The sequence below is a fragment of the Sesamum indicum genome, linkage group LG5, assembly GCF_026168435.1.
Source record: "Sesamum indicum cultivar Baizhima isolate 11 linkage group LG5, ASM2616843v1, whole genome shotgun sequence".
Lineage (NCBI taxonomy): Eukaryota > Viridiplantae > Streptophyta > Magnoliopsida > Lamiales > Pedaliaceae > Sesamum > Sesamum indicum.
Genome location: NC_142661.1, coordinates 2,750,451 through 2,776,195, shown reverse-complemented (window position 1 = coordinate 2,776,195; position 25,745 = coordinate 2,750,451). Strand labels below are relative to the sequence as shown.

At 44.5% G+C, this 25,745-nt stretch overlaps 1 long non-coding RNA gene and 4 pseudogenes across 3 annotated transcripts; 2 read left to right on the top strand and 3 right to left on the bottom strand.

Moving 5' to 3' along the window:
• Positions 1 to 5,698: 5,698 nt before the first annotated feature.
• On the bottom strand, positions 5,699 to 9,120 carry LOC148787998 (uncharacterized). 2 transcript variants are annotated; one of them, XR_016065509.1, is made up of 3 exons: positions 7,405 to 9,120; positions 6,673 to 6,739; positions 5,699 to 5,935 (listed from the first exon to the last, which is right to left on the bottom strand). It is a non-coding gene; the product is annotated as an uncharacterized LOC148787998 (long non-coding RNA). The 2 variants fall into 2 exon arrangements; XR_016065508.1 differs by lacking the exon at positions 7,405 to 9,120 and having other exon boundaries at positions 6,673 to 7,368.
• Positions 9,121 to 13,028: 3,908 nt separating this feature from the next.
• LOC148787997 (25S ribosomal RNA) lies at positions 13,029 to 14,453 on the bottom strand (annotated as a pseudogene).
• LOC148787996 (uncharacterized) lies at positions 13,524 to 17,975 on the top strand (annotated as a pseudogene).
• A 346-nt stretch (positions 17,976 to 18,321) lies between these two features.
• Positions 18,322 to 19,817, top strand: LOC148787995 (protein ROOT PRIMORDIUM DEFECTIVE 1-like; annotated as a pseudogene).
• A 1,408-nt stretch (positions 19,818 to 21,225) lies between these two features.
• LOC148787994 (protein ROOT PRIMORDIUM DEFECTIVE 1-like) lies at positions 21,226 to 25,156 on the bottom strand (annotated as a pseudogene). Its single transcript, XR_016065507.1, has 2 exons — positions 24,867 to 25,156; positions 21,226 to 22,928 (listed from the first exon to the last, which is right to left on the bottom strand). The product of XR_016065507.1 is annotated as a protein ROOT PRIMORDIUM DEFECTIVE 1-like (transcript).
• Between the last annotated feature and the right edge of the window lie 589 nt (positions 25,157 to 25,745).

Sequence of the window (25,745 nt, the reverse complement as noted above, 5' to 3'; positions counted from 1 at the left end):
CAGAATGCCCATACTCGCTGAGGCTCTCGGCACTCGTGCCTTAACATACAATCTCGAAACCTGTCGACGTATTGCTTAATGGGAAGGAGCATCCTCGCTCCGCCTCGGCATTATGGCACTACGCTTGCGCCGGCGACGCCCATCTCATGCCCAATACTCACTTGGTTCATCCTAGGCGCTCGCCCTCGTCATGGCCGCCTTCCATGCGTTGCCCAAGTAGGACCGGATCATAAGTCCGAGGCGCAATCGCTATGCCGACATCTTGCCATTATCTCGCACGGCATGCCCAACATGCCTCCTTGCCTTTCAGCTTTGGCTTCATAATATGCCCACAGTGCGGCATCATCCCACGATCGCTCATCTTTAGCTAAAGGACCCCCATGGACTGCTTGAACTTAATAGCGCATTCCATGAGTTGGATCACGAGGTCTTCGAATGATTGCCTCGATCACCCATTCGCACCTGATCTATCGCAGCCTGCGGGGCAACCTTTCACATCACACGAGCCTCTCGGCAGTCTCGGCGCCCAACATAAGCCATCCTGGCCCTACGTTGCCAGTCAGGTTTCCAAGCCCTACGGGGACTCTAGCGTTCCTCTCATGAGCTGCCTAGAGCCGGCTCTTGAAGGCCCCCATCATGCCCCCAAGAGATGCTCATTTATTGCAGACGTCTTCTAAAGCTACTGCCGTCGTGCACGGGTAGGGCTGGCTGGAGCTCACCACTACATGCCCCCCCTTATAATAGGCTTAAGAAAATAATCTCTTGTTCCAAGAGTAGAACACTCAAAAGGCTGAGGAGTGCACTTTTCCAGCATCTCCAAGGATAAAGCACTCTGTTTCACACATTAAGCTCCTACTCGCGCCTAAGGTTGCGCTCCATCATTGCTGCGTGCTGGCTGACATCCCCTAGTCACCTGCACGTCCGCCACAAGTGTTACAGCCAACCTCTAGCACAAGGTGCGGCCTGTGACACCCTCACCCACTCGTTCTGTTGACATCCTCGTCAACACATACACGAAGGATTGATGTGTATGCGGTGCCCAATACTCTCTCTCAGTATCTCGCGACACCAGACCGACCTCCTGCTCTTTCGAGCGCTCCATCGTGAAGTGCCTCTCCAGCACAACACGTTATCTCCCACAACGATGCCTCTGCTGCACTCGAGGTGATCAACTCAACCCAAACGAAAGTCTGTGTGCTCGTCTACACCTTCGTCCTAAATCGGTTGCTAAGCTCCCCCACAAAACATAGTGTCTCTCATGCACTCATTTAATACTAAAATTGAACGGAAGTATGCGCTTCTCTCTGCACTCTCTTCCAAAGGTGGCAGGTAACTCTCAACAAACAATGCCTCAGATACACTGCCTGATAGCCTCAAGCAGGTAGTCTGTGTACTCGTCTACACTCTCTTCCACAATATCGCTCACATTAGAAGTTTGTGCCTTTCTCTAGACTCACTTCTCAATGTAACTTGCTGAAGTCGGAAGTTCGTGCCTCGCTCTACACTCTCTTCCCAACCGTCGCTCACATTACAAGTCTGTGCCTTTCTCTACAGTCTCTTCTCAATGTAGCCTGCTGAAGTCGGAAGTCTGTGCCTGGCTCTACGCTGTCTTCGGAAGTCTATGCCTCTCTACACTCTTTAGAAGTCTGTGCCTAGCTCTACACTCTCTTCCCAATTCTCTCAACTATGCTCAAAATCTTGTGAAGTGCGCCTCTGAAATATCCGATGCTCCTCAAGATACTGCCTCCAATACATTCGAATTGATCTGGAATGAAAGGAGTGTCTGATGTTCCTCAAGATAGTGCCTCATATACACTCGAATTAATATGGAATGACGTGCGAAGTGGGAGTCTATGTGCACTCTTCGCACTCCCTCACCCACACGAGGTGTTGCCGCCCTCGGCAAACACGCAAACCCGCCCCTTTGGTAGACCACACTTAGACACTTGCAAACACCTAATGGGCCAAATGCCCAACTGTCGGGACCGCGCCGCTCGTAGACCGAACGTCTCTACAAAGGGTTCTCGCTCAACCCAATGTGAAAATGAGACCCCTGCCCCGAGTCTGGTTGACGACCAAGCTCAAATCCTACTCGACCGCAAAACTCAATCTCATTGCCTTGGCCCAAGCGCTTGACTGCAACTGCAAGGATAGGATCTATGAATTCCCATCTAGCAGTAAACTCCAAACGCTAGTCTCGCATCTGTCCAATCACTAACAAGAATGGGATGTTCAACTCCTGTCTCGACTGCACTAACAAGGTTGGGGTTTCTCGCTCCCAATCCCTGCCCTAATATCACGTTCAAATCTGGCTTGCGCGAAAGTCAAACTCAAGCGCCTCAAACTCAAATTCAACTCTAAGCCCGACCGACCCGGCCGCACCATGCCGTACATGGTGCCGATGGAGCTTGATGCTCCCCTCGCGATTCTCAACTCGGTAATCCCCGTCGAAAATCCTTAGACCAAAGAGCCCAAAATATGGTGTCAGAATCCCGTCGAGGAACCTTCTCAATTCAGCTCAAACTCGTGCTCCTGGCGAGCACCCAACACATGGATTAGTGGGCTGCTCCCACTCAAACTCCACACAAGTTATCTTTCTCACTTAACTGATGCCTATGCTCCTTGGTTCTTGAAGCGTGCCGTCTCTCTCTCTAGACGCACCCTCACCTACCACAATAGCACTTCATCACATAATTCTCGGCCACACACGGCTCGCACTGAATACTGCCCACAACGAAAAGGGTCTCAACGTCCACTCCTCGCAACCCCAAGGGTGGCTTGTTCCACGCACCTCATGTGCAACTGTGATTCGGCTCCTGCATATTCAGCACATCCTCCTCTGCTAGAAACTCTTCATACTAATGAGAAGGTGGCCCTTCATCCACCACTCTCAACTCAAGGTGGTATCTCGCCCACCAAAATGGCCTCGTTGCAACGACCGCCTCCTGGCTTACGGCAATCAGCACACATGGTTGCTACACTCACTCACAAACATGGCTCTCGCAGTCAACCCAACTCATTGGCATGTCCCGCTCTCGCTCAGGGAAGTCAAGTGAACTCTGAAATCTGAATATCAATCTGCCGAAAAGCTTTGAACCACGGTTGACAGCTCGCCCAACACATCTGCGGCACCCACACACCTGCCAACTAACAACAATGAAGTTGGACCGTAGCCACTTGCTCTCTGAAGCAACCTAAATGCGCATAAAGGACTCTACCCAACATGATCTCTGGAGTAAACGTCCCCCAAAATCATATGATGTCTCTCAGAATCACAACGATATGATTTTGTCTCAACTGATGGTCTCAACTGATGCCAACTCGCCTCTACCTGACGTAGAGCTCATATGCCATTCATCAACCGGGAGGTCTCGTCCTCCAGGCTCGAAATTCACCTTGGCCCATGAAGGCAACGAGGCTCTGATACCAAGTCTCACAGGCGTGCTCTTCTTTCTCGCAACGGAATGTAATTTTAATATATTTTTCGCCTGTGCAGCCTCAAAGGTGACGCCTAACCTTCGACCGACCTTCGCACATATCAGAGTATAGCGACAGTCAGTCGCGTGTCCTCGACACTGAAACTCGCTAGCACGACATCTGAACGCCTCCCAGCGCTGAACCGCGTGCTCTTGCGCTCGCCTATCCAGAATGCCCATACTCGTTGAGGCTCTCGACACTAGTACCTTAGCGTCTCGCCCACAATCTCGGAACCTGCCGACGCACTGCTTAATGGCAAGGAGCATCCCCGCTCCACCTCTGCATTACGGCACTACGCTTGCGCCCGCAACGCCTATCTCATGCCCAACACTCACTCGGTACATCCTACGCGCTCGCCCTCATCATGACCGCTTTCCATGCCTTGCCCGAGTAGGACCGCATCATAAGTCCGAGGCGCAATCGCTATGGCGACATCTTGCCGTTATCTCGCACGGCATGCCCAACAGCCTTTCAGCTTTGGTTTCATAATATGCCCACAATGTGGTGATCAGCCTTTCAGCCATGGACTGCTTGAACTTAATAGCGCATTCCATGAGTTGGATCACGAGGTCTTCGAATGATTGCCTCGATCACCCATTCGCACCTGATCTATCGCAGCCTGCGGGGCAACCTTTCACATCACACGAGCCTCTTGGCAGTCTCGGCAGTCTCGGCGCCCAACATAGGCCATCTTGGCCCTACGTTGCCAGTCAGGTTTCCAAGCCCTACGGGGACTCTAGCGCTCCTCTCATGAGCTGCCTAGAGCCAGCTCTTGAAGGCCCCCATCATGCCCCCAAGAGATGCTCATTTAGTGCAGACATCTTCTAAAGCTACTGTCGTCGTGCACGGGGAGGCCTGGGTGGAGCTCACCACTACATGCCCCCTCTTATAATAGGCTTAAGAAAATAATCTCTTTTCCAAGAGTAGAACACTTAAAAGGCTGAGGAGTGCACTTTTCCCGCATCTCCAAGGATAAAGCACTCTGCTTCACACATAAAGCTCCTACTCGCGCCCAAGGTTGCGCTCCATCATCGCTGCGTGCTGGCTGACATTCCCTAGTCGCCCGCACGTTCGCCACAAGTGTTACAGCCGACCTCTAGTCCAAGGTGCAGCCTGTGACACCCTCACCCACTCGTTCTGTTGACGTCCTCGTCAACACATACACGAAGGATTGATGTGTATGCGGTGCCCAATACTCTCTCTCAGTATCTTGCGACACCAGACCGACCTCCTGCTCTTTCGAGCGCTCCATCGTGAAGTACCTCTCCAGCACAACACGTTATTTCCCACAACGATGCCTCTGCTGCACCCGAGGTGATCAACTCAACCCAAATGGAAGTATGTGTGCTCGTCTACACCTTCGTCCTAAATCGGTTGCTAGGCTCCCCCACAAAATATAATGTCTCTCATGTACTCATTCAACACTAAAATAGAACGGAAGTCTGCGCCTCTCTCTGCACTCTCTTCCAAAGGTGGCGGGTAACTCTCAACAAACAGTGCCTCAGATACACTGCCTGATCGCCTCAAGCAGGAAGTATGTGTACTCGTCTACACTCTCTTCCCCAATGTCGCTCACATTAGAAGTCTGTGCCTTTCCCTAGACTCTCTTCTCAATGTAGCTTGCTGAAGTCGGAAGTTTGTGCCTCGCTTTACACTCTCTTCCCAACAGTCGCTCACATTAGAAGTCTGTGCCTTTCTCTACACTCTCTTCTCAATGTAGCCTGCTGAAGTCGGAAGTCTGTGCCTCGCTCTACACTCTCTTCCCGACTGTTGTTCACTGAAGTTGAAAGTTTGTGCCTGGCTCTACACTCTCTTTGGAAGTCTGTGCCTCTCTACACTATCTTCTGAAGTCTGTGCCTCTCTACGCTCTCTTCGGAAATCTATGCCTGGCTCTACACTCTCTTCCCGATTCTCTCAACTGTGTTCCAAGTCTTGTGAAGTGCGCCTCTGAAATCTCCGATGCTCCTCGCAACCCCAAGGGTGGCTTGTTGCACGCACCTCATGTGCAACTGTGCTTCGGCTCCTGAATATTCAGCAGATCCTCCTCTGCTAGAAGGTCTTCAGACTAATGAGAAGGTGGCCCTTCATCCACCACTCTCAACTCAAGGTGGTATTGTAGCACCCCCTTTGCTACAAGGGCTATACCTACCCTAAACGTCATACTTATTGTAATCCCTGTGTTTATATATATAAATGCACATAATAATTTAATCCATGTGTATACGTAACCCCAACGTCATAATAGGTATTATCAACCCACAACATTATATATATATACATATCACACACCACAAGGTGATTCGTCACAAGTAATCCGTACGCTTATATTCTCTCTGTACAAGCAAAATGTAGTTTGTACTCTAACTGACAAAGAGGAGAAAACTGCATACTGGCCCGACCTGCCTGGGTATAGCGCGTTGACCTATTCTTCAACAGTCAGATACCTCAAAGTCTATTCCTGAAAGAAAATGTCAGCAGGGAAATGAGCCTGTCACTCAGTAAGCAAATAACCAGTCCTATCTATATATGCATGTCAACCATAGCCCAAACAAGATAAACAAGCAACACGAATGGAATACAATCAATTTAATTCCAACATAATCAACTTTATTATACCACATAACTATCTCATAATGAGACAACTAACCAAACTCCATTTTTCCTAGTTTGCTTACCAGAAGGTGATATTGTGTTTTTCCCACCAACTCAATCTCACCGTTATATAAATTTAAGTGAATCCCCTTGACAGCCGGCTCATCAATCTCATTTCGCACATAGCATTTTCATTTTGCATCAAAGCTCTTTCATTGCGCACATAGCTTTTTCTTTTCGCACATAGCACTTTCTTTTCGCACATAGCATTTTCAACACGTCAAGGGGTATTCACACCACAATTATATTCAATTTCCACCACTCCCTCATTTCCACATATCACCATTCTTGTAAGCAACTAGCAATGTAAAACCATATATCAATACATTCTCATTCTCAGACACTCACAACACATCAAACAACAAACATAATATTTCAACGTACTTTCTCATTCCACGTACACATTATCGTCAATCAAATTACATCATTCACCACTCATATATATTTTCAGATAAATCAAAGTCAGCTTAAACCAAAAAATCATATAACAGTAATACCACAAATAAAGAGGACATATATAGATAATACTAATTATTTACTTACCTCGACCTTACAACGTTTCTTTCTACTCAATCGCTAATTGTCAGTCCTTTCACTTCACCACCGTAGCCTATAATGAGTTATACCATATACAATTAATATATCGAGAATATCATAATTTCTTTTAAATATAATATTAAATCTCTTTTGTACGATTTCCAATAATTCTTTAATACTCCACTTTTATCAAAATATAAATCTTCGTCCTAGTTCTCAATAACTAGACACTATAGGCTTCATAAAAATATTTATAATTTATCAAGTGATTCATAGAAATTTATTTAACGAAACCCCTTATATATTTATAGCTATCATTTTTAATAACATCCGTAAATTATATTACCACTGAAACCCCATTTTCTCTCTTTCACAACATAATATTCTTTAAGTATAACTTTTCGAAACATTTCTATGAATTTTCTGTCAATTTATTGTTGCTATACAATTTAATTAAGCAATAATACATAGAATTACATATTTGGTTAATCATTTCGATGGAATTGTGTAAATTAGCTATAATAATAATTAAAGCTAACAAATCTAATATTTTAATTACCCAACTATATCATTTTTATAGCAATTGTGATATTTAATACGATACTAATTTAAATAGCCAAACTCGTAAAATACTCCAATTAAATAGTACATCACTTAGTATAAATAATATTTAATGAATGAACTAATTAAATAATATAATTATATAAATTAATAAAAATTAAAATTATATTTTCGTACCTCGGTTTCTCTCTTCGGTTTTCGGCCGAACAATTGCAATTTCCACTACTTGTATTGTGTGTGTGTGTAATGTGTATGCGTGTAGTGTATGTATTTTAAAATGAAATTGGGTGAAGAGAGAGGCCCCACCGCCTCCATTTCAAACTCTCTCTCTCCTCACTTATTACACACAGATATATATACTATTTATATATATAAAGTATTATTATTATTATTATATATATTTAATTAAACTTTTCTTAAAATACCAATCACGTCCTTTTTAATTTTCTTAATTACTATAATTTGTTCTCAAATGTTATAACGAGCTCCAATTTAATTCATTCAAGTGTTATTATATTCCAATTATGGCCCATAATTTATTTACTAATTAACTAAGTTTTATAAAAAATTACCAATTAATCTCCCAACTATATATTATAATTTTTGGGGCGTCACAGGTATCTCGCCCATCAAAACAGCCTCGTTGGGACGACAGCCTCCTGGCTTGCGGCAATCCGCACACATGGTTGCTACACTCACTCACAAACATGGCTCTCGCAGTCCACCCGACGATCGGCATGTCCCCCTCTCGCTCAGGGAAGCCAAGTGAACTCTGAAATCTGAATATCAATCTGCCGAAAAGCTTTGAACCACGGTTGACAGCTCGCCCGACACATGTACGGCACCCACACACCTGCCAACCAATAACAATGAAGTTGGGCGGTAGCCACTTGCTCTCCAAAGCAGCCTAAATGCGCACAAAGGATTCTACCCAACATGATCTCTGCAGTAGACGTCCCCCAAAATCATATGATGTCTCTCAAAATCACAACGATATGATTTTGTCTCAACTGATGCCAACTCGCCTCAACCTAACGTAGAGCTCATATGCCATTCGTCAACCGGGAGGTCTCGTCCTCCAAGCTCGCAATTACCTCGCCCCATGTAGGGAACGAGGCTTTGATACGAACTCGCACAGGCGTGCTCTTCTTTCTCGCAGCGGAATGTAATTCTCATATATTTTTCACCTGTGCGGCCTTAAAGGTAACGCCTAACCTTCGACCGGCCTTCGCACATATCAGTATAGCGACAGTCCGTCGCGTGTCCTCGACACTGAAACTCGCTAGAGCGATATCTGAACACCTCCTAGCACTGCACCGCTTGCCCTTGCGCTCGCCTATCCAGAATGCCCATACTCGCTAAGGCTCTCGGCACTCGTGCCTTAGCGTCTCTCCCACAATCTCGGAACCTGACGACGCATTGCTTAATGGCAAGGAGCATCCTCGCTCCGTCTCGGCATTACGACACTACGCATGCGCCCGCAACGCCCATCTCATGCCCAACACTCACTCGGTACATCCTAGGCCCTCGCACTCATCATGGCCACCTTCCATGCCTCGCCCAAGTAGGACCGCATCATAAGTCCGAAGCCCAATCGCTATGCTGACATCTTGCCATTGTCTCGCACGGCATTCCTGACATGCCTTCTTGCCTTTCCGCTTTGGCTTCACAATATGCCCACAGTGCGGCGTCGTCCCAACCCCGCTCATCTTTAGGCAATGGACCCCCATTGACGGTTAGAAATCGATAGCGCATTCCATGAGTTGGATCACGAGGTTTTCGAATGATTGGCTCGATTACCCATTCGCACGAGAGGTGCTGCCCCTGATATCTCGCAGCCCAAGGGCAACCCTGCACATCACATAAAACTTCTCGGCCGTCTCGGCGCCCAACGTAGGCCATCCTGGCCCTACGCTGCTCGTCAGGTTTCCAAGCCCTTCGGGGACTCTAGCGCTCCTCTCATGAGCTGCTTAGAGCTGGCTCTTGAAGGCTCCCCATCATACCCACAAGAGATGCTCATTTACTGTAGACGTCTTCTCAAGCTACTGCCGTCGTGCACAAGGAGGGCTGGATGGAGCTCACCACTGCATGCCCCGCTTATAATAGGCTTAACGCTAAGGAGTGCACTTTTCTCGCATCTCCAAGGATAAAGCACTCTCCTTCACACATTAAGCTCTTACTCGCGCCCAAGGTTGCGCTCCATCGTCGCTGCGTGCTGGCCGACATCCCCTAGTTGCCCGCTCATGTTACAACCGACCTTTAGCCCAAGGTGCAGCCTGTGACACGACGACAGTACACGGTGCGGACAGCCCCTGCCGACATGCACGCGTGCAGGCGGACGGCAGCCGACGCCACCTGGCCGACCACTGCCAACGTGCACGCGCGCGACTGTGCACACACTGCCGACGCGCGCGCGCAAGTAGACGGCAGCAGACGGGCGCCCGTTCATGACGTCTGCACTAAATGAGCATCTCTTAGGGGCATGATGGGGGCCCTCAAGAGCCAGCTCTAGGCAGCTCATGAGAGGAGCGTTAGAGTCCCCGAAGGGCTTGGAGACCTGACGGGCAGCGTAGGGCCAGGATGGCCTACGTTGGGCTCCGAGACTGCAGAGAGGCTCCGTGTGACGTGTAAGGTTGCCCTGCGGGCTGCGAGATATCTGGGGCAACGCCTCTCGTGCGAATGGGTGATCGAGGCAAGCATTACAAGACTTCGTGATCCAACTAATGAATGGGTGACCTACAACTGAAGCGGCTTGGGGGGATGTTGTCGTTGCCCGAGCAGGGATCCAACATGCCCACAAACGCCAATCACCACTGACGCGCCCATTACGTACGCAATGCCCGAGCACACAAGCCAATGCCTGCCGTCCCACGATGCATTTAAGCGTCGCGGCAGGCGAACGATAGCAAGCACGCCCAAGCATGCCGCTGTAGGCACGAAGATTCGGGACGATTCACGAGTTGGGAACCGAGGAGCACAAATATAGGGACCGGAGCGGCTTGCTTGTGCGGGCCGTCTCTGGCTGCCCCCGACGCCTCCATTTTCGCAGGCAACGGGCTACTAGCAATCGCACCCAAAAGCATACCCCAGCTCCCGAGTGGGAGCCTTGCATGCCGGGATTGCCGACGTTTGCCCACCACAAGCTACTAATTTTAGCATCGCAAGCCACAGGTGGCGCCAAGCACCCCCGACCGTGGGATTCCGACGGCACCCACATCGCTCTGCTTATGCGAGGGGAGGCCCACCCCTCGCATAAGCGGACCGACCAACCTTGCTTCGATGGAGCTCGTGTGCGATATGTTCTAGCAAATCGCAATTGAAGCTCACCCCCGACGGTTTGCCATTGTGGACGTGATGGCGTTCGGCGCACATGATGCAAATGGGCATCGGCCGTTCGCAATACCGTAGACCCCTGCTCAAGCGCCCCGCCGGAAAAGCTCGTCGGACTCTCGCCGCCAAAACAAGTCCAACACAAGCCATACCCAAGCGATGAGGGCAGCCGAGACTTGGGGGCTGCGGGGGGGCCGCCTTACCCCTGCCCGCCCCCAGCGCCTAGACCCCCCTCAAGCACCCACCTCCCCCTATAAGAGGCTTAAAAAAAAAGCCTTGTGACAGGACTAGACATTGAAAAGGCTGAGTAAGGCACTTTTTTGCCGTTTTTTTAAGCTTTCTACCGTATTTTTGCATGAAAATTTGCATGTCACCCCAAAATCACATGATTAATTTAATTTTCTTGAAATAATTTATTTTTGAGTAATGAAAATATTTATTTAATTATTTTAATTATTAAAAAAATTATAAATAAAAGGAAAAAATGGGAAAAATATGAAGACACATTGGACAAGTGAGAAAAATATGTGGGATAATATTTTTATTTTTAATGCTCATATTTGTATCGCGAAATATTTACTTTAATATCGATCAGTCATATTATACGTCCCAAAAGTTTGAAAAAGCATCGGAAAAAATTAGATGAGTCACTTTCAAATCCCTTGTTTTCCAACAAAAACATTATGTATACATGAGAATTGCCTCTTCATGAGCACTTCCGTGCTAGTTATCAGATGGAGCAACATCGATGTTTTTGGATAATGCACTGTCAATTGTCTTCCCACAATCATCAAAATCAGACAAACAAGCTTCAGGATGTTTCGAGACCTGACAAATAAGCCGTGGGCAAGATGTCTTTACATTCTAATGTCATAATTAGAATGAGTGTTGCAAAGGTTGCCAAAAAACGGAGTGATAGAAGGCGACGGCCACGATAGCAGTGTTGGACGGCAGCAGACGGTGCAGACAACACCTGCCAACGTGCGTGTGTGCAGGCGGACGGTAGCGGATAATGCAGGCAGCCCCTGCCGAAGTGCGCGCATGTGCCCCAGGCCAACCACTGCCGACGTGCGCGCGCATGCCTAGAGCCTCTACTACACTGCCGACGTGCGCGTGCAGGCAAACGAGAGCCCGTGTAGGAAGCCCCTGCCGACCTACGCGTGCGCACCTGGCTGACCACTACCGACATGCGCGTGCCCCTGTGCAGACAGTGCCGACCCGCGCGTACAGGCAGACGGGTGCTCGTGCGAGTAGCCCCTGCCGGGCTGTGCAGACACAGCCGACGGGCGCGCACAAGTAGAGGACTGCAAACGGGCGCCCGCACAAGCAGCCCCTACCGGCCCTTCCCACGGGCGCGTTCAAGCAAACGACAGCAGATGGGCGCTCGTGCAGACAGCCCCCGCCGGCCTGCCACTGCCGTCGTGCGCGCAGGCCTGGCCGACTACTGCCGAACGTGTGCACAAGCTTGGGCCAACCAGTGCCGACGTGCGCACAGCGCGCAGGCCTGGCCTACCACTGCCGACATGCGCGCGCGCGCCTTGGCCGACCATTGTCGACTTGCGCGTGCGCCTGGAGCCTCTGCACTCCATTGTCGACGTTCGGCAGTTGTAGCCAAGGACAACGCCTATTTCCACTGGGCTATAGGGCACATTCTCGGGGACGCAGACGGCGAGCAAGGGAACGGGCAGGCACGCCCGTGAGCAGGTAGACGGGCGCGCGCGCAGGCAGCCCCTGCCGACCTGAGCGCGCGCTCCTTGGCCGACCACTGCCGACATGCGCGCAGGCCTGGGCAGACCGCTGCCTACGCAAGCTCGCGAGCGGGCAGGCGGCATCAGACGGGCGCGCGCCTGGGCCGATCACTGCCAACGTGCGCGCAGGCCTGGCCGACCACTGCCGATGCACGCGTAGGCCTGGGCCGACCACTGCCGACGTGCGCGGAAGCTTGGTCGACCACTGCCGACATGCGCGGAGGCCTGGCCGACCACTGCCGACGTGCGCACAGGCTTGAGTAGGCCCCTGCCGACGTGGGCACGTTGGGGCGGACGGCAGCAGGCGCCGCAGCGCTTGCGGGCAACGTCCGGCCGACCTACGGCCGTGCACTTGACGTTCGGCGGCTGTAGCCTTGGACAACGCCCGTTTCCACCGGGCTGTCCGGCACATTCTCGGGGACGCGGACGGCGAGCAAGGCCACGGGCACGGATGACATGCGCCACACGCCGAAGGACATGGACGACCCGATCGATGCGCACGTGTTGGATTTTCGTTATTTCACGCAAGGTACCATCTCTTTCGTGCGGAAGCGCGCACACGCTCGCCCTGTGGGGGTCGAGCGACGGTCCAGTTTTGATCCGGGACTTGGCCATTTTTTCAGGACTCAGGCGAAACAAGGCACACGAGCCGGGGGTAGCCTCCTGGCTGTCTCGGGCAAAAGAATGAGGATTAGAGGGGACATGGAGGAGGGGGGGAGGGACGAATCGAAACGACAAATGGCTGAATCTCAGCAGATCGTGGCAGCAAGGGCACTCTGCCGCTTACAATACCCCGTCGCGTATTTAAGTCATCTGCAAAGGATTCTACCCGCCGCTCGATGGGAATTGTACTTCAAAGCGGCCAGCGCGGCTCGTCCGCCGCGATGGCTTGGCCAACGACACGTACCCTTGGGGGCCCGGGGGCCCCTACTGCGGGTCGGCAAGCAAATGGCGGGCGTACGCATCGCTTCTAGCCCGGATTCTGACTTAGAGGCGTTCAGTCATAATCCAGTGCACGGTAGCTTCGCGCCACTGGCTTTTCAACCAAGCACGATGACCAATTGTGCGAATCAACGGTTCCTCTCGTACTAGGTTGAATTACTATTGCGATACTGTCATAAGTAGGGTAAAACTAACCTGTCTCACGACGGTCTAAACCCAGCTCACGTCCCCTATTGGTGGGTGAACAATCCAACACTTGGTGAATTCTGCTTCACAATGATAGGAAGAGCCGACATCGAAGGATAAAAAAGCAACGTCGCTGTGAACGCTTGGCTGCCACAAGCCAGTTATCCCTATGGTAACTTTTCTGACACCTCTAGCTTCAAATTCTGAAGGTCTAAAGGATCGTTAGGCCACGCTTTCACGGTTCATATTCGTACCAGAAATCATAATCAAATGAGCTTTTACCCTTTTGTTCCATACGAGATTTCTGTTCTCGTTGATCTCATCTTAGGACACCTGCGTTATCTTTTAACATATGTGCCGCCCCAGCCAAACTCCCCACCTGACAATGATCGGCCCGCCGGAGCGCGCTTTGTGTCCAAAAAGAGGGGCGTGCCCCACCTCCAATTCACGGAATAAGTAAAATAACGTTAAAAGTAGTGGTATTTTACTTTCGCCTTTCGGCTCCCACTTATCCTACATCTCACAAGTAATTTCACAAAGTCGGACTAGAGTCAAGCTTAACAGGGTCTTCTTTCCCCGTTGATTCCGCCAAGCCCGTCCCCTTGGCTGTGGTTTCGCTGGATAGTAGACAGAGACAGTGGGAATCTCGTTAATCCATTCATGCGCGTCACTAATTAGATGATGAGGTATTTGGCTACCTTAAGAGAGTCATAGTTACTCCCACCGTTTACCCGCGCTTGGTTGAATTTCTTCACTTTGACATTCAGACCACCGGGTAGTTATCACATTGCATGAGAATCCGTAGGGACCATACAGTCGGATTCCCCTTGTCCATACCAGTTTTGAGTCGGTTGTTCGACGCCCGGGGAAGGCGTCCGAGGGAGCCGTTCCCAATGTGGATCCATGTGGATAGTCCCTATGTGGATCCATTTCATAGTAATAGTTACTTCTTCTCTAAGCTTACTCAATTCTTCAAGAATTTCTTCTTTAGGAATTAATTGCATCTCCATCACATTACCAGTAAGTTTCATAGGTATAGCAAACTCACCTGAACTTACTTTGTAGATTGTGTGATGCTTCCTTTGGCCAGTCCTATCTGGTTCAGGACTTTCCTAATTCCTCCAATCCTAAATACATCGTATGGGCTGAGGTTGGAATCCTGCCGCATGATTCTTTCCATGATTTTGTTTGACATCATCATTTTGGAAAAGAATCCTGATAGGCTTTTAGAAGTTTAAAGCCTATCTCCTTCGTTGTAATTATTCTAACTCGGTTGAAGATCTATCAGAATCAGTCTCTATTTCTTCTTCATAAACGCTTTCGTCTGAAGGAAGATCTTCGAATTGATAGATAGGTACCAAATCGCCATAGTATATTGCATCTAAGATATCATCTGTGGCTTCAGATTTTCTCGATTCACCACATTTCTGCGGGCAATCGGGAGATATATGTCCTTTTGCTCCACAAGTCCAGCAATTGCAATTTTTGAAACTTTCATTGGCTCAGCTATGGGCCTGTCTGAAACTTTCAGTGGATCTTGCATCGGTTTGTCTAGATCCTTGGGATGAAACCCTTGTTGGTCCTATTTTCTGTCCAGATTTGTATGTTCTGGCTTTGGACTTAGACCACCATGATCTCTGCTGGGAAAAGGTTCTTCTGGAACTCCTAGAGTAGGAGTCACTATTATGTTTCCTCCTTTTCCTTGGCTCACTTGATTCTCCTATAATAGTTGAAAAATCATTGTTATCACAACAAAGAGGGGTTCGCTTGATTTTACCTCTCAGTCTTTTTATATTGTTCTGGATGGATGTTTTATAACACCAATCCTTCAGTTTGTCTTTAAGGAAAGACATTCTTTACGCCACTGAATCTAGCTGTCCTTCAGGTACTTTGTATGACTGGATCAACATTTTCCTCCATGGAATGCATATCTTTGCGAAGAACATTGGAGCTGCTACTTCCGTTGCTACTCCTCTCTGGAAGAAATACTTACGAAACCAATAGATGTATTCATCTACTGCGCAAATACTTCTAAGTTCAAAGCTGAAGAGAGCCTGTGCATATTCTCTAGCCTTTTCTGCTCTACTTCCTTCTAAGTATCCATCTCCGATGAAGTGTATCTTGATAAATCTTCCTAGCCGGGTCTACTATGGCACCTTTTGAATCTCTGGCAAGGATGCTGGCTTTGGTATCTTCTGAGGTATTATCCCATCTGATCTTTACAGATCCCTCTAAGCTCAACTCCACAAGCTTTATGAAGTTTTCTTTGTCAAGCTCTAGGGTAGTTGATGTTATCTTGATTGTCGTAACCCATTCGTCTATCAATTTCTTGGTATTTCAGAAATCGATAATATCCAGATTCAATATAGCGCCATATGGATGTAAAGGCTGCAGCATGGTCCTTGCCCAAGGTGTATTCTCCGTCACTCTTTTTGGATTTCTTCCTGGATTTTCCTTTAGCCTAGTTCCCACAAACGTTGGAGTGGCATTAGTGTGGAAACTCGCACTTTCTCTCATCGATTGATCCTGTGGAGGATCATTAGAACATGTACTTCCCTCCGGCGGTGGTAGTGTTGGAGTGATTTCATTTGTCTGGATATTAACTAAATCCACAATTCCCAGTTGGAAAAAGAATTCTGCCAATTCTTATAGATCTGATAGATCCGCTCTTGTTACCTCCATTATTTTATTGATCTGATAGATGCGATAATCAGACCTTCTCTGGACTTCGACTTTGGAATCTCAGAGGCCTTCCCCTTTTTGTGTAGAAGAGGTATTGTTCCAAGGGCGTCCCTGATTCGCTCCTGTCTGGATCTAGATGTCTCAGGGCTCTCCGTTGATTTCTTTTCATATCTGTAAGACCCTTATGTAGATCGGGAAGGATCTTAAAGACCTCGTCCACCTTTCGGCTTAAAGATTCTATTTTCATAGGTATATATATTAACCTATGTCCATAGTCTTGAACCGTCTTTTGTATCTCTCTCAGACCTTGAGAGATCTTTGATGTATCCGGCTCGAGTTTCTTCCAATCAGTCATAATTTTTATCACTGAAATTATGTAGGAATTTACCCATTCCCCTTCTCCTGGTGGGGATTCTACCATGGACTTCAGTGGTGTGTAGACGCCTCACTGCATTTCCTGGTAGCACTTGTCGGACTTCGAAATTTCTCAGCCATTCTTTTTCCTCTTCCGGAGTGAGAAGTCTTGGATCAATCCTCTTGGGACTGCTGTAACACTTGTCAAGAATTTCCATAAGAAATTTTGTTCTCTGTACCAAAATCTGAAAATATTCCCTATTTTCAGAGTAACTCGAACTTTCGTTCGGTTCCATTTCTCTCAAAGAGTCTCCTCCATTAGTGGATTGATAATATCAAAATATAATATAATCATATATTTTTTCAATAAATCTAGGCTCTGATACCATTCTAGGCGAGCATGGGTAAAAAATGCATAAACATGCAAGAATAGTGAATAATGGACTAAAATTCGCTCTTGAAAGTAGTTCAGGGGTAAAATGGTCCAAAATTTAGCCCAGCTCCGCGCATATTCCTTTTAGATTCTGTCGGGGGACCAAATTGAGTGGTTTTGAAAAGTTACGGGACTAAAATGAGAACGCAAAAGTTAAAGGACTAAAACGAGTAGCCAAAGTTAGGGGACTATTTTTGTCTTTAATCCTAATATTTATGTAATGATAATTACCATGCTTTAAGTCCATGAGTTACATGTAATTATGTGATAAGGATTAAGAATATTTAGTGTGAAGAGTGTAACTATTTTTGTTGATGGGAGGAAACAATAAAGACAAAGGAATATGAGAGATCCCTAGCCTAGAGTTGTATATATATGTGAGTTTGTGAAGGATATTTCCATCATACAGAGTACAAGCATAAGAGTCTCTTAGGTTATAAAACACTCTTGAAAAATAAGAAAAATAAGTGAAGGACAAACAAGTGGTGTTAAAGACTCTCTTTCTCAAGAGTTGTCAAATAATAATAAAACTTGAACAAATATGATCGGAGTTAATATTCTATGTAATTTTTTTATACATCCATATAGTAGTTTTATGCTTGCTAGATGATGTATTGCTCCTCAGAGGATTGTAGTTGCTAATTTTGCGAGTGTGTTTTGCCCCACTAATCACCTGAATTTTGGATTTGAAATGAGTAGCACTAGTGTAGACACACTCCATTCCAGTAGCATGTCCATACACGGAGTTTGAAAAATACACAAATTCTGGGGTGTGTTGGTAAAAGTGCAAGACTAATTTGACCCATGATGTTTTAACTTTGATGTGTCTAGCCTTGATGATATTAAAAGACTAATTGGTTTCTTGGTTTTGTTGAAAGTAAATACTAGAATTCCATGCATGTATTTTGTTGGTTTCATTAAAAAGGGTTAAAGTCTTTTATTTTATGGATATATGTTTTTAGTCTAGATTTATTTATGTATTTCGTCCCACCTTTTATATGACTTAACTCGTTTTTAGGATTGAATGAGAAGGAAGAAAGAACATGTTAGTTTTGCCAAATCACTACAAAACACACCAAACATTGAGTTTTTATTAATAGTAACACTATTGATTTTAGTAATTAAAAGACTTTTCTTGAAGGTCCCATTTCTAATTTATTTACTTTAATTATAAAGTTTCATTTGATTAACTATTATTTGTATAAAAATTAATTTCTCTGTTAAAACTATTTCATTAAAAATTTAAATGCACATGTTTCTTATTATCTATACTAATTATAAAAAGAAAGCATCTTTCGTGTCTAGAATGGAAGTTCTTTTAGGTATTTTATAAAATTTAGCCTTCGCTTTTGCATAATTTGTTTCTATATTTCTTTCTACAAAGTGAAATCTATAATTTGTGGAGGGCAAAATAGAAATTCAATATAATAGTGGTAGTTCTCACATTATCTAATTATTTACGTGTCGAGAATAATTTGGTATCATGATTTATTAATAGGTTAATATTTGACTTCTAAGAGAGTATTATAATATATTTATATATAATCATAATACATAAAATTTTATTTATTTATGAAGGCATAGGATTATTTTTGTCCATAAAGAAACAACACTGAAATTTGAACCCCTGCAGGCTGTGCTATGGCGGCCCACATCTTTAAGAAAATCCGCCCGGCCGGCGCCACCGCCGTCCTCCGCCGCACTAAAACCACCTCAGCCCAATATGTGGACTCAAGATTCCGGGACCCTACATTCGAAAAGTTGATGGAGAAATACAAAAATCTGCTAAAAGTCATATCCATACAAGACCTCATCCTCGCCTCAAACTCCACTCCACCTTCCGTCTCCCTCGACTTTCTCCACCGCGTCTCCCAGAGGCTCCACCTGAACCGCGGCCCCGCCGCCTTCCTCCGCAAGTATCCCCACATATTCAATCACCCCGTCAAGCTCCAACCCTTCTGCACCCTCACCCTTGCCGCCCTCAAAATCGTCCGCCAAGAATCCATGCTATAGATAACTCGCTGCCACTTGTAGTAACCCGATTGGTCAAGCTTCTATCGATGTTCGTCTCCAAGAAGTTGCCGCTTCGAGCCATTTTCAAGGTCTGGAGAGAATTGGGACTGCCAGATAACTTCGAGGACTATGTTATTTCAAGCAATTCTGACATTTTCTTGCTTCAAGATGGAAATGAACCCAATACTCATTTTTTGGTGCTCAATGATGGTGAAGCATTTAAGGATTGTTTGATTCATGCGGTTGAGAATTGGAGGATCGTGGAGTGTTGTAAGGAGGATTGCAGTGTGGATAGGACCGACCTCAGGTATAGCTTTAAGCAGGGGTTTCCACCGGGGATGCGATTAAAGAAGAATTTCAAGGCGAAAGTTAAGTAATGGCAGAGATTGCCATATGTTGGACCGTATGAGGAGCTGGGGCTGGAGGAAATGAGGAGGACTAAGAGTAGGATGATGAGAATGGAGTAAAGGGCAGTGGGGATTGTCTATGAGTTTTTTAGCTTGACTGTGGAGAAGATGGTGGAGGTGGAGAAGATGGTGGAGGTGGAGAAGATTAGTCATTTTAGGAAGTGGTTTGGAATTGATTTGAATGTGAGGGATTTGTTCTTGGACCATCCAGGGATGTTTTATCTGTCAACCAAAGGAAAGAAGCACGCAGTGTTTTTTAGGGAGGCATATGAGAGAGGATGCTTGATCGAGTCAAATCCGATTTATGAGGCTCGGAGGAAGCTTCTTGATCTTGTTCTTCTGGGCTGTCGTGGGTTGGAAAGAGGTGATGATAACTCCAATAGTGTGGATCAGAGTGAAGAAAATGAAGTGGAAGAGATGTACAAAGATTGAGGTGTGTTGTCGGGTTAAGCTCTTCCTCACTGTGGCGTTGCAAAGTTGGGAGGTAGAATTAAGTTGAGGTTCGCAGATCATATCTAGAAAGTACATTAAGCACAATGCAACATGTATTGGAATGAATGCTTCTGGTGTTGTTTGCTAGTTATGAATCATCCGTAGCTTAAACATTCAAGTGGAGAGTTCACACAAGGTAACTATGTCTCTACTTCATCACGTCACCTCCATATTGTTGGAATATATGACATTGTTATATGCTTGTTTGCTTGCTTAGATGATTGATGTTGTCGTTAAAAATTGCACAGAGGGAATAGAATATGATGACAAGAGATTAAGACTTGAAAATTGACAAATTAAGTTATTCGAAACTCAAACTAAAAGATTTTGTCTTCATTCGTAAGTGCTTGAGTGGCTTGATGATGTAGTCAAATATTCGTGTTTTCTTTGTACACAAGAGGACATATTCATGTTTTCCTTGATGTGAATAAATTTGCATTTTGATACACTTATATTTCTTCCTCTGGACCTAATCTTTTAGGCAAATGGATATACATTGAAGTGATGAGTAAAGGACTTAATTTCTTTAATTACACAAAGTAGTAACAGAGTTATAGTAGATTAAGTTGTTCAATGTGATAAGCTTTTCTCAAGACTGTTTCTTTACTTCAATGCTCTTTCTTCTCATGATTTATAATTTGCTAAAATTGAGTGGTTCATATAGCTTGAGTTGCATATCAAGGGATAATGTGATAAGCTTTTTTGTTGCGGCAGGCGAACGGCAGCAAGCACGCCCAAGCATGCCCCGGTAGGCACGAAGATTGGGGACGAAGCACGAGTTGGGAACTGAGGAGCACAAACCTAGGGACCGGAGCGGCTTGCCTGTGCGGGTCGTCGTCGGCTGCCCCCCGACGCCTCCACTTTCGCAGGCGACGGGCTACTAGCAATCCCAGCATGCAAGGCTCCCGCTCGGGAGCTGGGGTATGCTTATGCAAGGCTCCCGCTCGGGAGCTGGGGTATGCTTTTGGGTCCGCTTGCTAGTAGCCCGTCGCCTGCGAACATGGAGGCGTCGGGGGGCGGCCAAGGGCTTCCCGCACAGGCAAGCCGCTCCGATCCCTAGGTTTGTGCTCCTCAGTTCCCAACTCGTGCCTTGTCCCCAATCTTCGTGCCTACCGGGGCATGCTTGGGCGTGCTTGCTGCCGTTCGCCTGCCGCAACAAAAAAGCTTATCACATTATCCCTTGATATGCAACTCAAGCTATGTGAACCACTCAATTTTAGCAAATTATAAACCATGAGAAGAAAGAGCATTGAAGTAAAGAAACAGTCTTGAGAAAAGCTTATCACATTGAACAACTTAATCTACTATAACTCTGTTACTACTTTGCGTAATTAAAGAAATTAAGTCCTTTACTCATCACTTCAATGTATATCCATTTGCCTAAAAGATTAGGTCCAGAGGAAGAAATATAAGTGTATCAAAATGCAAATTTATTCACATCAAGGAAAACATGAATATGTCCTCTTGTGTACAAAGAAAACACGAATATTTGACATCATCAAGCCACTCAAGCACTTACAAAATGAAAACAAAATCTTTTACTTTGAGTTTCGAATAACTTAATTTGTCAATTTTCAAGTCTCCATCTCTTGTCATCATATTCTATTCCCTCTGTGCAATTTCTAGCGACAACATCAATAATCTAAGCAAACAAACAAACATATAACAATGTCATATATTCCAACAATATGGAGGTGACGTGATGAAGTAGAGACATAGTTACCTTGTGTGAACTCTCCACTTGAATGTTTAAGCTACGGATGATTCATAACCAGCAAACAACACCAGAAGCATTCATTCCAATACATGTTGCATTGTACATAATGTACTTTCTAGATATGATCTGCGAACCTCAACTTAATTCTACCTCCCAACTTTGCAACGCCACAGTGAGGAAGAGCTTAACCCGACAACACACCTCAATCTTTGTACATCTCTTCCACTTCATTTTCTTCACTCTGATCCACACTATTGGAGTTATCATCACCTCTTCCCAACCCACGACAGCCCAGAAGAACAAGATCAAGAAGCTTCCTCCGAGCCTCATAAATCGGATTTGACTCGATCAAGCATCCTCTCTCATATGCCTCCCTCAAAAACACTGTGTGCTTCTTTCCTTTGGTTGACAGATAAAACATCCCTGGATGGTCCAAGAACAAATCCCTCACATTCAAATCAATTCCAAACCACTTCCTAAAATGACTAATCTTCTCCACCTCCACCATCTTCTCCACAGTCAAGCTCAAAAACTCATGGACAATCCCCTTTGCCCTTTTCTCCATTCTCATCATCCTACTCTTAGTCCTCCTCATTTCCTCCAGCTCCACCTCCTCATACGGTCCAACATATGGCAATCTCTGCCATTCCTTAACTTTCGCCTTGAAATTCTTCTTTAATCGCATCCCCGGTGGAAACCCCTGCTTAAAGCTATATCTGAGGTCGGTCCTATCCACACTGCAATCCTTCTTACAACACTCCATGATCCTCCAATTCTCAACAGCAGGAATCAAACAATCCTTAAATGCTTCACCATCATTGAGCACCAAAAATGGAGTATTGGGTTCATATCCAAGCAAGAAAATGTCAGAATTGCTTGAAATAACATAGTCCTCGAAGTTATCTGGCAGTCCCAATTCTCTCCAGACCTTGAAAATGGCTCGAAGCGGCAACTTCCTGGAGACGGACATCGATAGAAGCTTGACCAATCGGGTTACTACAAGTGGCAGCGAGTTATCTATAGCATGGATTCTTGGCGGACGATTTTGAGGGCGGCAAGGGTGAGGGTGCAGAAGGGTTGGAGCTTGACGGGGTGATTGAATATGTGGGGATACTTGCGGAGGAAGGCGGCGGGGCCGCGGTTCAGGTGGAGCCTCTGGGAGACGCGGTGGAGAAAGTCGAGGGAGACGGAAGGTGGAGTGGAGTTTGAGGCGAGGATGAGGTCTTGTATGGATATGACTTTTAGCAGATTTTTGTATTTCTCCATCAACTTTTCGAATGTAGGGTCCCGAAATCTTGAGTCCACATATTGGGCTGAGGTGGTTTTAGTGCGGCGGAGGACGGCGGTGGCGCCGGCCGGGCGGATTTTCTTGAAGATGTGGGCCGCCATAGCACAGCCTGCAGGGGTTCAAATTTCAGTGTTGTTTCTTTATGGACAAAAATAACCCTATGCCTTCATAAATAAATAAAATTTTATGTATTATGATTATATATAAATATATTATAATACTCTCTTAGAAGTCAAATATTAACCTATTAATAAATCATGATAACAAATTATTCTCGACACGTAAATAATTAGATAATGTGAGAACTACCACTATTATATTGAATTTCTATTTTTGCCCTCCACAAATTACAGATTTCACTTTGTAGAAAGAAATATAGAAACAAATTATGCAAAAGCGAAGGCTAAATTTTATAAAATACCTAAAAGAACTTCCATTCTAGACACGAAAGATGCTTTCTTTTTATAATTAGTATAGATAATAAGAAACATGTGCATTTAAATTTTTAATGAAATAGTTTTAACAGAGAAATTAATTTTTATACAAATAATAGTTAATCAAATGAAACTTTATAATTAAAGTAAATAAATTAGAAATGGGACCTTCAAGAAAAGTCTTTTAATTACTAAAATCAATAGTGTTACTATTAATAAAAACTCAATGTTTGGTGTGTTTTGTAGTGCTTTGGCAAAACTAACATGTTCTTTCTTCCTTCTCATTCAATACTAAAAACGAGTTAAGTCATATAAAAGGTGGGACGAAATACATAAATAAATCTAGACTAAAAACATATATCCATAAAATAAAAGACTTTAACCCTTTTTAACGAAACCAACAAAATACATGCATGGAATTCTAGTGCATGGACCTTCAACAAAATACATGCATGGAATTTTTATACAAATAATAGTTAATCAAAGTTTTATCAAAACACACATATTGATCTTCAATTGCCTTTAGAAAGTCTTTTACTTTAGTGCATTTTGGATTAAACCTCAACTACCTTTGTTGATATGCTTCTTTATGAGCATCAAACTTAAACCGTTAGACCACTCCCACTGCTCATAAGAAGCTGTCTCAGTAGGCGTAATTTTGAAGATCAAGATTTTTTTTCTACTGATATAAGAAATAGGAATAAATGATCTCAGATTAGGCCTAATTATAACATTTAAATAGTTTACTAAAATCATTCTCCCACTAAATGTAATAAAATCATTCACTGTGTTCGTGTTGTGACAGTGAAAATATAAAATTAAGTATTACTTCACTTTCAATTAAGATTAGGTATCATCACTCAATTTAATTAAAACTTAGACATTTGGACAACTATTTGTATACGTAGATATATTATCTCCTTCCTTTGTCTTTTCCAAAACCTTTTAAATTGCCTTCCAATTTTTAAACACATTCAAATATGGAAATCAACATTGTGACCACACCTACACTCAAATTTGTGTTGGTAAGACAATTGTGCCAACTGAAACTTGACCCCAATCTATTCTCATAATTCCAATTGATAGAGAATGAGAACCAGCCTGCTATGTTTAAGGGTCCAAGCCTAACAAATTACCATTACTTCTGGACTGTACAACCGCCTCACCACCATGTACACCTCTTGCTTCATACACACAGAATCACACACACACACTGCTCTCCCACAACCCATCACGCCTTCAACTGTTGTATTTTTGACTAACACAAAGCACACGCACTCCCACCCACTTATTTTCACTGTCACAACACGAAACATCAGCTCCACTTCACTCAAACCCCAATTTCTCATCATTAACCTCAAGAACAACAATTACACAACGACTAAAATTGCAGAAATTGCAGAAATTTCACACAGAGGGAGGGAAATTGCAGAAATTTCACACAACGACTAGAATTTTTCAGAAATTGCAGAAATTTTCCAGAAATTACAACATTACATACAACATTAGATACAAAATTTTTCAGAAATTTTGCTGAAAACAAGATGCTAAAAACACACCCAAACCCAAAAAAAAGAAGAATAAGTAAAATGCAACAAAGAAATAAGGATTACCTGGAGAATCCTCGCTCTTCGCCTTCCTCGTTGCCGATTTACCGTCCTTGTTGCCGTGAGTTTAGGGCTAGGGTTCTAAGAGATGGGTTTGTAGAAAAAATGAGAGGAGAAAGATGGAAGCCGTCCTCGTCCCCGTCCTCGTTGCCGACCTGCCTCCTTGTTGCCGTGAGTTTGGAGTTAGGGTTCTAAGACATGGGTTTGAGGAAGAAATGGAGATGGGTTTGGGGAAGAAATGAGAGAGGAGAAGGAATGGAAAAGAAAGACAAGTGAGAAAGAACAAGGAAGAAAAACGATAAGAGAGAGAAAGAGATGAGTTTTTTATTTTTAACTTTTTGTATAATTATTATTATTATTAATATATTATTATTATTATTATTATTAGTATTATTAGTATTTGTATTATTATTAGTATTTGTATTATTATTATTGTTACTGTTGTTATTATTATTATTATTATTATTATTATGAAATACTTTTTAAATATAAAAAATTAAATAATAAATGTACACTTACTAAATCTATACATAAAATAAATGAAAAAATTTTAATGGCAACCAAATAAATGAATTTTAGATTGTATCCTAAAATTTGTAAATCTTTTCTTTTGAATAAAGACAAATAATTTTACACTTATACATATTTTAATATAAATATTTTCTTATATGGTAAAATAAATTACAAAGAGACATGAGAGAATTGTGTTTCAAAAAATTAAATAAATTAAATGTTATAATGTAACAATGACCAATTGATAAAAAATAAAATTTTATATGATAAAATAAATATTAATGGATATAAAAGTAAATTTCTTGGAGGGCCTCAATATTTATATATTATTATATATATAGACCAGCAACGGCAACAGTTACATGCAGTCTC